General features: G+C 48.3%; 1 pseudogene; it reads left to right on the top strand.

Annotated features, from left to right (window-relative positions):
• Positions 1-1140: 1140 nt before the first annotated feature.
• On the top strand, positions 1141-1263 carry LOC118614059 (annotated as a pseudogene).
• The last annotated feature ends 8973 nt before the right edge of the window (positions 1264-10236 follow it).

Here is a 10236-nt window from a genome sequence, read left to right as displayed (position 1 = left end):
GAACCTCTCTTGGAAACAAGGCAAAACTCTAGTTGTGGAACTGAGGCCCAGGAAAGGGTCATCAGGCTAGGAGCATGCGCTGTGCCCTAGAAGAAGGCTTGTGCCTGCTGGCAGCCTGGACGTCTTATTCAAATGCATATTATGACTCATTAGGTCAGGGGTGGGGCCCTTAGATTCTGCTTTTCGCACAAGCTCCCAGCAGATGCTGGTGCTGTCTGAGTGGCTAGTGTTTAGATCCACACCGCCAAGGCTCAGGCCTCACACTGTCTTATGTGACAGTGGGGCCAAGCCCACAGCAGAGCTAGGGCTGCTAAATGACCCTGGTTGTGGGGATCGGGGCCCAGGTGGGACCTGACTGTGGGGCTACAGGGTAAATCCGATGCCACTGTCGAAATGGACCCTGGAATTCCTGTCGGGGAATCAATCGCCTTCCATCCAGTGCCACCGTCTCAGCCAGGGGAGCAGCGACGTGAGAAGGAAATTCAGAGAAGAGGTTTTTGAGCAAGATTTCGGAAGTAGCGTTTGTCTTGGGGACAGCGTGATGTGGTGAACCTTGGATGGGTTTTGGAGTCTTTCATTCACGCGCTCACCCACCCATCCATCCAGGCACATGTGCGTCCCAGGGGGCATTCGTTTATGCCACAGCCACGCACCAGAATTGTCCCAGGTCTCCTTCTGGCTCTGTCCTTGGGCAGACGACTCTATTTTCTGATTCTTAATTTCTGCAGCTGTAAAATGGGGGTGAATGTGACAGTCGCCTCACAGGCAAAGGGAATGCTTTCCAGACCCTGGAAAGGCACCCCGGTTGTGGGGCCAGGTTCTGCGTGTTTTCTCGTTCACCGTATCCTTCCTCACCGGGGGCTCCGAGAGGCAGCGCTGGTGTGAGACGCTCTTTGAACTTCTGACTTGTGACTGGGACAGGAAAATATATTCCCGCCTGCCACGGTGCATCCCCCTCCCTCCCAGGCTGCTGAAGGGGGTTCTTCTGTCTCGGTTAGGTCGATTCCTGGGCCCTCGTGCAGGGCCGAGATAATGAGTCAGAAATGGTTGCTCGGGTCGCTCAGGCTGGCTGGATTGATTTATGTTGGGAAGAGAAGGAAATGCAGACAGATACAGCTCCAAGCAAAAAGAATGCATCTGGTCTATGGCCATGCCACCCTGAACGAGCCTGATCGATCCTGTCTGATCTCGGAAGCCAAGCAGGGTCGGGCCTGGTTAGTACTTGGGTGGGAGATCACCGAGGAAGACCAGGTGCTGAAGAATAAAAAAAATAAGGGATTGTAAGATGGCAAGGTCCTTGCAATCTGTGAGGTCAATCAAGGGTTGCCTCGTCTAAAAATAAAATATAAAATAAAATAAAATAAAATAATCTGAAAATTGAGAGAAGGTGGAAGAAAGGAGTTAAAGGGGACTGTGATTGGGGAAGAGTTTGGGGAAGTTTGGAGAAAGGGAGAAGAAGATTTTTGAGGAGGGGGGGTTTCGCAGGAGACATTGAGAGAATTGGAGAAAGAGGATTGTGAGATGTTTGTTGTATGTTACAGGTAGAATATCCTTTAGAAGCTTTGTGAGGGGCCAGGTAAGGATTGGCGATGCTTCTCAAAAGAAAAAAAAAAAGGCAGTGTAAGGACTATTAGTTTAGAATATACTACGTCTTCAAATGCACTATTGTGCTTAGGGAGGACCCCAGGAAGTTTGGTTTTGTAGGGGTTACACGGAATAAGAGTAATGACGTAGCAAAGGGCTAAGATAGATAGACATGGGTGAGGGAAGGAAGGAGGGAGAGAGAGATTGAGATTTCAGGTTCTCCCAAGGAAAGTAGCTTTGTACACAAAGTAACCCTCGTCGGGGAGACACTATGTCTCAATGGAAAGAGCCTTTTCTGGGGTGTCCCTCGTGCATGGCAGTCAGTTCGGTTTTGTCGCTACCTGGTAGGGTTAGCTTCTTTAGTTCTCGTTCCCTGCTTTGTGAATTGGCATCATTGTCTGCCACACCTTCCTGACGAGGGCTCTGCGAAGGACACAGCAGAATAAGGCAGTGACTCACTGGGGAGCAATTAAATGAGCTGCCCACGGGCGAAGCGTAACTAAGGAGGAGACTGGGTTTAAAGTGTAGGCATCCACGGCAGACGCCCCTGCAGTCACTGCCTCCCCCGTACTCACTGTCTCCCCCGTACTCCCTGCCTCTCCGCCTCCTTTCTTCCTATAGCATCCAGGCTTCTTCCGGGTAACGGGTGCCCAGGTGACCCAGGGGCCCCTCCCTAGCTGGGGGACGGGCAGTGTGTGCTGATCTGTGTAGGCTGAACGCGGTAATCGCCTTTTCCTGGCCAGCGATGAGTTGAGGCTCAGGCATGTGAGGCGCACTGGCCGGCGAGGCTGCTGGGAAAATTTTTCTTATTCTTAAAAAGGGGCAGAGGGTGGAGACTTGCTCCTTCCTGTCTTTGGACATTGTCGCATGAAGCTGTGATGCTGTGGGCCGGGGCAGCCACCTTGCAGGCATGGTGAGATGATTAACCTAGAGTATAGCGAGGTGTGTTTGTATTCATGGAATCCCATTTTAGCCCATGAGGTGTAAGTGGACATCAGCTGGGCCTGGGGACAGGGCTTCTAAGAAAGCTTGTGCTTTACTGGTGAATGGGATAGAGAGACGCGTCTTCACTCTCCTCTGCCTTTCGCCCTGCCTGGAATGCGGGGCCCGATGCCTGGAGCTGTAGCAGCCATGTCATAACCATGAGGGAAAGGACTGGAGAATTGTAAGGACATCGCCCTGACATCTGGAGATGCCGAATTGACTCTGCCAAATTGCCCCTTGTTTGCTTGTTTGTTTGTTAGCCAATGTTCTATCACGGGCAGCAGAAAATATTCCTCACTTAAAGAGCCTTTTGCCTTTCCTTTGGTGAGCGCCATCTTATAGGCGAAGGCCCTGAGATCTCCGGACAGGAGGGCAGGTATGAGGGAACACTTGCTGCTCGCACAGAGCACTGATCCTTGGATGCGGCCAGTTTTAGATGCGGCTTTCAGTTCTCACTAGCCTCGGGGGCCTCATTCCAGCCTATGACTTAGGGCTGAAAGCTGTTACCAGTTAACAACACAGGCGGCGGCAAGATAATGTTTGCAGGTGCTCCTTGCTGAGCAGCGGTCTACGAAGACATAGTATTATGATTATTATTAACCCTCGCCTGGCTCCCCGAGCCTCCAGGAGCCAATGAGAGCGAACCATTTTACTCGTCAGAGAGACAGCCAGAGGAACGTAATTTTGATTGAATTCCTGGCCTCTCTGGAATGCGCCCGCCGTACAGGGCTCAGAGGTGGGAGGAGAGAGAGGGAAGCGGGAGCACCTCTCATGGATGGGGAGAGGAGACATGGCAGTGTGGAGGACCGGGCTCCGTGTAAAGGCCCATTTTCCACACGTCACTTTATAAATTATTTCAAAATTAATCCTGAAATAATCCATGGTCCCCCTCTGCCTCCCTCCTTGGACTCCTACCTCTTCCCCTTGCAGTCCTCGAAGGAAAAGATCTTAGGTAAAAGTGCCCTTTTTTTCTGATTTATCCAGAGGTGCGGGAAGCTGAAATTATGACTTAAATGACCGCTTGGCTTAAGTGAGGGTACATCCATGCTGACCGCGGAGAGGAGGCTGAGTGAGTGTGGCTTCTGTGGCCCAGAGTGGCTCCCCTCCTCCCAATGCAATGCATTGGTAATTAATTGATCAATTAGTCAGGTATGGGGAACTTACTCTGTTCTGTGTATCTGGCCCGTTCGCTGGGAGCAGAGATTCTGCCTTGTCTCCACGTGGCAGAGGCTGTTTTGTTAGTGCCTGAGCGATGGATGCCGGGGCCAGACTTCCAGGACGCCTGCCCTGGCTCGGCCACTTAGCTGTGTGACCTTAGGAAAGTTAAACTACATCAGTTTTCTTACCTGTAAACTGGGCATGATAATAGTAATACCTCCTGGGGTCACTGTGAAGCTTAAGCAAAACAATGTGTGTAAAGCTTGTAGCTCTAGCTCTGAATGCGTGAGCTGCGTCACTTACAGCGCCCGGTGTAGAGCCGGGTGTGGTTAACACTCGGGAAGAATAATTAGAGAAAAAGTGGTGCTAGAAGGAGGAGCCCACAATTATCGAGCCACCCTACCCTTACCGAGGTGCTCGATTAAGCTCGGTGCACCCACGATCTCATCTGGTCTCTAGCCAACACTGGCTATTCACTCACTCAGTCACTCACTCACTTGCTCATTATGGTTACTGGATGCCGTGCGGGACCAGGCAGTGTGCCTACAGTGGAGAACCCAAGAAACAAGGTGCCTGCTCCAGGCGAGGTCCATTACTTTACGTTTTCATGAGGAGACTGGCCATGAGCGAACAGAAGTGTTTGATTATAAAGATTATAAAATGGCAGGGTAGATGCTCAGAAGAAAAGCCATATGGCCTCAGGGGCAGAGCATCATGGGAGGAGCGATTTTAGAGGGGGCGGTCAGGGGAGGCCTCTCTAAGGAGGTCACCTTTGTGGACACAGCAATGATGGGAGGAAGGGGGCCACGCTCCTCACTGGGTTGGGAGGTTTCAGGCAGGTGTCTCGCTGTCCTTGGCTTTGTTTTGGTGGGAGAGTCAGAGGCCACGTCTGGACCTCCAGGCAAGTGTGATAAGAGTTGTCACTGGTAAAGTGCAAGGCACTCTGATGTCTTTCCTCTACAAGCGATAGAAACCCCACTCCACCAGATTAATGAACAGGGACACTTACTGGCTCAGTTAAGTGACAAGTTGGGGGTAGGTTGGCTTCGGGCACAGCTAAATCCTAGTGGTTTTAGCACAAGGTCTCTGCTTCATCTCTCAGCTCAGCTCGCTCCGTGTGAGCTTTGTTCTCTGCAGGCTCTCAAGGCGGACCCTCCATTCCCACACTGACTTCCGTGGGCTGGGTGGACAGGATGCTCCGATTGGCCAGGCTGAGTCACATGCCGACCCTGCCCACCCCTGAGAACCCACAGAGGTTCCCTGAGGGGAGCTCAGGCGGGTGCTCAGGAGACACGCTGCTGGGCAGATGGAACCAACAGGCATTCTCCCTCAGGGACCATGCCTGCTCGGGGGACACAGGGCAGGGCTCCTGGTGGAAGTGATATTCAAGCAAGTCCTGCAGCTGACGAGGGTGGAGAGAGGTGACAGCATAAGGGAGAGAATTACAGACTCTGGGGGTTCAAAGGGGCTTTACAGTTAGGAGTCTATATAATTTATGATCCACTCTGGGATCCTTCTGGGAAGGGAAACAACAGCACTAGCAATTACAGTGGGGCAGCTGTTGAAACAGGGACCTCTGTGGGTAAACTGCAAAGTAGCGCCACCTTACCGAGGGATGCACGATGCAATATAATGTAACGCGATGTAACGTAATGCAATATAATGTAACACTTGGTAATATAATTTATAACACAATAGTAGGAATTTACCTGGTCCTCACCACACCCTGTGTAGGAGCCCGTGTTTGAACCTGCTGAGCCCAGGAGACAGCACAGCCTCCCAGGCTTCGAATCGGAAGCCGTGCACTTGCGTCCCGGCTTTGCATGCTCACTGCTTCACCTCTCTAAGCCTCGGTCCTCTGGTCTGCAGAATGAATTAATAGACAGACACAACCTCCAGGAGGGGCGGTTTGGGCACGGGGAGTGAGTGAAGAAGGCTGTTTGCAAAGTTCTTAAAAGTCTTTGACTTTCGCATCTGCTTTCACGACATGCCTCAAATGGCTGGGACACTTGAGAACTTTGCCCAAGCGCCACCCCTCGATGTCCTCACATTGACAATTGTGCACATTGATTGCTTTGTTCCTGCTGCTCTGAAGAGAGAAATCAGGTCCAGAGGCGACCGGCCTGCGGGAGGGTGTGCGCTGGGTCTGCGTGAGTGTTAGAGGAATGTCTCTTCCCAAAGTTCCCTTTTAACAGCCTGCACGTGGACTGGCCATTTCTCTCCCTGTAAATAAAGGTGGCCTCACCTGCACTGGGGTGGGAAAGAAATATCAATAACACGACTCATTATGGAAATTGCATAATGCATCATTAGTTAGTAATTATGACTTTGTCAAGTGCCTGTTAATTTTTATGTGAGAATCACTCAGCGTGTGACATGGAAATATTAGCCTGTTGCCTGGCTTTCCTTTCTTCCGGGGGAGAATGATCTTGAGAGTTTAGGTTAATGATGTGTCAGGGTGAAGGAAGGGGAGAGGGAGGAGCAGGAGGAGGAGCAGGGGGAGGGGAAGGAGGGGGAGAAGGATCAGGGGAGGGAGAAGAGGAGGAGGAAGGCTGGGAGGAGGGGGAGCCAAGGAGTGCGTAGACATGAGATGTCACGCCTGGAGAGATGCAGGCGGGAGGACCCAGGAGCTAGCCTCGGAAGGTGAACGACATCAGAGTTGCTGGCCTCCCACTTCTCCCCCAGAACCAAAGAGTTGGCATGGGGTGTTGACACATTCCTCTAATAAGACGGCATTATCATTTTACAGCCTCCCTGGAGATTCTTGGCATGTCTCATTTTGCTTGAATAAATTATTAATTTGGTCTAATTAGGCTCATCCAGCAGCTGGGAGGCAGGTTGAGCTAATTCGGGATTCCCGTGTGGGTCTGCATGCGTGCTTGGCTCTGCGGGGCTGGGGGTTGGGGTGAAAAGCTCTTGGAGGCAAGAGAGAGGCCAGGGGAGGCGGGGGGTCAAGTTTCATGCAACACCAGCCACTTGTGACTATGTCTTCACAGGCATCCGTCAACTGAGTGGCAAGTGCTCAGAACCTACGTCTTTCTTTGGACACTTGGATGCTTAATTTTGGCCGCGGAGTTGCCTAGTTCAGGGGAAGATGTGGTTCAAAAGAATGGATGGTGTCACCTTGTCCCTCAGCCCAGCGGTCAGGGTGCTTTCCAATCAGGCGTGCGTCTGCCAAGTTTATTTCCTCGGCGTTCCCATCTGCCCCCAAATGGCGTCAGTTGCACAGGCCGTCAAGCGAGACAGCGCTGGGCACAGAACGTAGCTCCACACCACGACGCCCTCTGACCTCGCGAAGTTACGTCAACTCCTCTTGGCCTCAGTCACAGGGAAGTAGTAACGGTCTGTCCTTGTGAACTGAGATGATCAATGCGTGTAAACTTCCTAGTGTGGTGTCTGGTGTGTGGTAGGTGTTCAGAAAACAGTAGCCATGAAGTTCACGAGAGAAGCAGGGCAGGAATGGTTACGGCTCTGTTATGCACCAGGAAATGAACACCCGTGAAGATGTTATGACTTGCATAGGACAGACGAGACAAAGTCCCTACCCCACTGTTCTGCCCGTCCCACTGGACCGCCTCTCCACATCGATATTGGCATTCAGCTATTTATTTACTTTTTGACAAAAGTTTGTGTTTTTTTTGTAACCGACAATGAAAAAAAACCAACGTGCTTAAAGAGACCTGATTACATTTTAATGGCGTTCAAATCCCCCTGACATTTTTCTCCCCATGCAATACGGTTTTAAGACGTAACTGGTTTTTGCGAGAACAAAATCATCTTCGTGGGGTTCCCTGCTTTCCCAGGGATCAACATCCTGTTTCTAAGTGCAGCACGGGAATCCATCGAGCCCTCCTGTGAGCCCCCAGAGCCCACGTGCGGACTCAGGCAGAGCGCCCTCCTCCGGCCTTTCCTGCATCTTTATGTGTTTGCCTCCCAGGCTGGGCTTTGAGCGTCTAGAGAAGAGATCTTTCATCCCCCAGATCAGGGGCTGCAGATGGGGGACTCTTCTCTTATCTCAGGGCCCCCAACTCGGTGCATGGCACATAGTAGGCTTTCTAAAACTCCCTGAGGAATGAAGAAAAGATGCTCAACAACAAAGCTTGGGTGGCTATAATTTAATCTCTTTCCTCGGTGTTCATTCAGAAGGCTCGGTAGTACCTCGAGGTGATCAATTTAAATCAATCGACACACATAATAAGCATCACTCACTATTGCCCTGCGACTGCCGGGCCCACGTGCCAGCTCACATGATCAGAGCATCGGAGACTGCCCGACGCCTTTGTGTTACATGTGGGGACTCAGAGCACAGAAGAAGAAAGCAGCGAGTTCAAGGCCACCTAGATTTAAGTCTTCCCTCTCCACGGCGCCTTGGATCAAATCGGTCGGCCGTTGTTGCCTCTTCTGTTCATATATGTGTGTTTAATCCTTTCGCTACCACTTCTCACCAGGTTTACTGCAGCCCCTCCCCGCTGGTCCTCCTGCTTCTCCTCTCTCTCATCTCAGGTCGCTTAGCTTCCTAGGCAAGGAGACAGGTGTCTTCGTCTTACTCCACTTCTTCAAAGAACCAGCCATGGCCTTGTGATGCCTACTCCTTCTCTAGAGAAAGAAAATCTATACAAGGCTGCCCAAGAAACGTGTGGGTGGGGAAGGGTTTATGAAATTTGTCCAAGTGCTTTAAAGAGTACCTGGTATGTGATACTATGTAAGCATTTCTTGTTGCTACCGTTATTATTAATTGCCATTATTGTTGTCGTTGTTGTTGTTGTTATTATTATTATTATATTATTATTATTCAGCTCTAATGGAATCCAAAGGTAACAAACCAATGCAGCACCACCTCCTGGGCACTGGAATTGAGACTCAGCAAATGCGCTTCCTCCTTCAGGAAGTGTTTCTTACACCCCTGTGCTTTAATTGGATTCTCAGAGTGGCCCAAACAGAGTAGAACCATTCTCCCAGTTCTTAACACGTTTGTCCTTGGATCAAGTGGGACACCAGAGAGCTGTGCATCTGGACTTTACTGTCCTGGTCCTGGTAGAATTGTTTTCATATTGTCCTTCACTGAAGGACATTATGACAAACTAGAACAAAAAATAGGTCCTTGGGTTTGTTATGGGCATATATCAGAAATGGTGTCCATGACCTTGAATGCTTTCCCTTTACTGGAGACTCGTTTCTCTCAGGTTTCAGCACCAGGGAAAGCTGCCATTGTTCTGTGTGGTTCGGATTTAATGCTTTGGGTATTGGGAATATTATAAAAATGCCCATGTTTTCCTCTTTGCTTTTGTTGCTGGAGTCTCAAAGTTAACTCTCCAGCCAACACCCACAAGGCTTTATGGATGCATTGTGTGCTAATCTGACTTCATTTTATATTTTCATCCTATTTTCCTTTAGCTTTGATTTTATCATAAAAATCATGTTTTACTATAATGCACCTCTGTAAGCCACACTGATTTTTTTTGGACATCAAGTAGGGTACCGACAAATAAATATTCATCCATCTCCTTGTTCCACCCCATCCTGACCCCAGAGATTGCATCAGAATAGAAAACTTCTAGGGGCTGCCAGGTAGAATCCATTCTCCAACTCATATAATTGGATTTTTAATCCAGTGTTATAGTCTCTGTCTTTTAATTGGAGAGTTAAGCCCATTTATGTTGATTGTGGTATGTATGTGTAAGTGTGTATGTGTGTATTTAGATTCATTTCTGCCATCTAATTTTTACTTTCTATGCATCTCACTTTTTCTAGTTTTTTTCTTTCCTTTTCTTTTGCCTTGAATGAGATATTTTTATCTTTATTTCATTTGTTTACCTCTGCTTGTTTAGAAGTTATACTAAACTTATGTTTCAATTTTTGGGGGTTTCCCTAGAAATATATATATAATATATATATATTATATATATAATATATATACACGCACTTACATATATATATATAAAATATGTAATATAATTATATAACATTTACTAGGTAATCGCGTGATATTGTTGTGATCAAAATATAAGGCTGTATACAAATATATATGACAACATTTTAAAATTAATTAGCATCTTTACCTTTCTCCTAAACGAAGCAAGGTATGAGAATACTTTATTATTACCTGCCTCCCAACTTATTTGTCATTGTTCAGAATTATAATTCTTGTTTTTTTCGACCTTATATATTGGACATTATTGTGAGTGTTTTATAAAATCGATTTTTGTTTAGATTTATCCATAGAGTTCCCATTTATTTATCCTGTTTCTACTTGTATCTGAATCCTTCCGGGATTATTTTTCTTCCTTGTAAAGCACCTCCTTTAAAAGTTTCCTTTGTGAAAGTTTGTTAGTTAATAGTCTCTTTTCTCTCTCTCCCCCACCTCACAAATACCCTTATTTCACCTTTATTTATTAAAGTATAGTTTTTTTTCTTCTTGGTACAGAATTCTAGGTTGACAGTTACTTTAAGCACTTTGAAGATATTAAGCTACTTGTGGTTTCCATTGTTGTTACAAAATCAGTTGTCAGT

Source organism: Rousettus aegyptiacus, unplaced genomic scaffold (genome assembly GCF_014176215.1).
Source record: "Rousettus aegyptiacus isolate mRouAeg1 unplaced genomic scaffold, mRouAeg1.p scaffold_m13_p_2, whole genome shotgun sequence".
NCBI lineage: Eukaryota > Metazoa > Chordata > Mammalia > Chiroptera > Pteropodidae > Rousettus > Rousettus aegyptiacus.
Note: the sequence above shows the minus strand (reverse complement) of the source record. Positions and strands in the feature narration are given on the sequence as shown.